The sequence below is a fragment of the Octopus bimaculoides genome, chromosome 23 (assembly GCF_046866305.1).
Source record: "Octopus bimaculoides isolate indiv1 chromosome 23, ASM4686630v1, whole genome shotgun sequence".
Taxonomy (NCBI): domain Eukaryota; kingdom Metazoa; phylum Mollusca; class Cephalopoda; order Octopoda; family Octopodidae; genus Octopus; species Octopus bimaculoides.
The window spans coordinates 19,307,674-19,310,173 of record NC_142950.1 but is presented as its reverse complement, the minus strand read 5'-3'; positions in this window follow the sequence as shown (position 1 = coordinate 19,310,173).

Genomic DNA, 2,500 nt, shown 5'->3' with positions numbered 1-2,500 from the left:
ATCGACTCAGGAACTTTTTTTGAATCTGGTACTTATTCTCCCGGTGTCTTTTTGTCGAACAGCTAGATATGGAAATGTGAACAAACCAACAGCTGTTGTCAAGCGCTGACGGGATACAAATACAAAGGCACACACGCACGCGTGCGTGCACACACACACACACACACACACACACCGGACGGGCTTTTTTCAGTTTCCGTTCACGAAATCGATTCACAAGGTTTTGGACGGCACAATGCTATAATAGAAAACACTTGCCCAACGTTCCACATGGTGGGACGGAACCGGGAACCATGTGGTTGACAAGCAAACATTCTATCACATAGCTACGCCTATGCCTTCCAGGAGTTCTCACCATTTCTCATTCTTAACGATATTCCATTTCCGTTAAAGAGACTCCAAAGTCCTGTGCCATAGGACTTTCAAATGTCTGTGGACGTTGAAGATATCTGGACATCAATGGAAAGAGCCTTGCTTCACTCATTGGTTGTTAGGCTTTGGCCGTTTGCGCGGTAAAAGTAATAATAATATTTATGTTAATACGCAAAATAGATCAAAGTTAATGTTTTAAGTCTTCTACCAATTCAATCAGTCTCTTTACCGAACCACTAAGTTACTAGGATGTAAACAAATCACAACGGGCGGTGTGGGGACAAACACGCACGCACACACACACGCACACACACGACGTGCTTCTTTCAGTTTCCGCCTACCAAGTCCACTGTCAAGGCTTTGGTCGGCCGAGGCTATAGTAGAAGACACTCATTCAAGGTCCCACGCAGTGCGATTGAACCTGGAAACCTGTGTCTTTATGTGTGTATATATATATATATATATATGCATGTATATATATATATGAATGTAAGTATGATATATGTATATACATACATACATACACACACACACACACACATATAAATCAAAATAAACAACAAGGATATCCAAAGTTAATGCAATACTTTGGACATCCTTGTTGCTTATTTTGATTTTAATCACCTTATTTTGAAACTGTATGGATAATACCATATTTATTTCTGCTGCCTAAACTTAACTACCATATTCACCTGAATCTAAGTTTATATATATATATATATATATATATATATATATACGCACATTATCTTTTATATCTTTTACTTGTTGCAGTCATTAGACCTCGACCATGCTAGGGTAACTCTTTGAACTTTTAGCCGAATGAATCGACCCCAGTACTTATTTTTAATCCTGGTACTTATTCCATCAGTCGTAAACACACCAACACCGGTTGTGAAGCAGTGATGGGGGGAGGACAAACACAGACACAAATTCAAACACACACACACACACACACACACACACACACACACACACATAGATATGTATACATATATATGCGACGGCCTTCTTTCAGTTTCCGTCTACCAAATCCACTCACAAGGCTTTGGTTGGTCTGCGGGTACAGTAGAAGACACCTGTCGAAGGTACTATGCAGTGGGAGTGATATTTACGTACATATACATACACACACACACAGCTATACACATAGCCGCATGCATGGCTATGTGGTAAGAAGATTGCTTCCACACCACATGGTTTCGTGCTCAGTTCCACTATGTGGCGCTTTCGGCACATGTCTTCTATGATGGTTTCAGGCCGACTAAAGCCTTCTGAGTGGATTTGGTAAACGGAAACTGAAAGAAGCCCGTCATGTGTGTCTGTGTGTGTGTGTGTATATGTTTGAATCGGTGTTGGTGTTTTGCGTCCTCGTAACTTGGCAGTTCGATGATGGAGTGTGATGGAATAAGTTACGAGGTTTAAAAAATATGTGGGTTCGACTCGTTTAAGGCAGCTTTCCCGCATGGCTGCAGTCTAATGACTATAGAAAGCAACGCACACACACACACACACACACATCATACACACACATATATACCTACATGCATACATACCTACATACATAAATACATACATACATACATACATACATACATACATACATACATACATATGTGTGCATGTGTATGTTTGTATATGTGCCAACGCACGAAACTCTTAGATCTTGAGTCACTCTGTTACTTCTGCTAAATATTATTAATAATAATAACTCTTTCTACTATTAGCACAAGGCCTGAAATTTGTGGGGAGGGGGCTAGTCGATTACGTAGACCCCAGTGTTTCACTAGTACTTAATTTATCGACCTCAAAAGGATGAAAGGTAAAGTCTGCCCCGGCGAAATTTGAACTCAGAACGTAATACCACTAAGCGAACTCGTCCAGCTCGCCGTCACATTCTGCCAGTGCGCCGAATCCTTTCTACTATAGGCATAAGGCCTGGAATTTAAGGGGCGGGATGGTAATAATAATAATAATAATAATAATAATAATAATAATAATAATAATAATAATGATAATGTATGTATGTGTATCTTTTAATTCTTTTATTTGTTTCAGCCATGCAGCTGCGGTCATGCTGAGCACCACCGTGGGTTTTGTGAGATGCTTACAGCACCTAGGTTTCTCA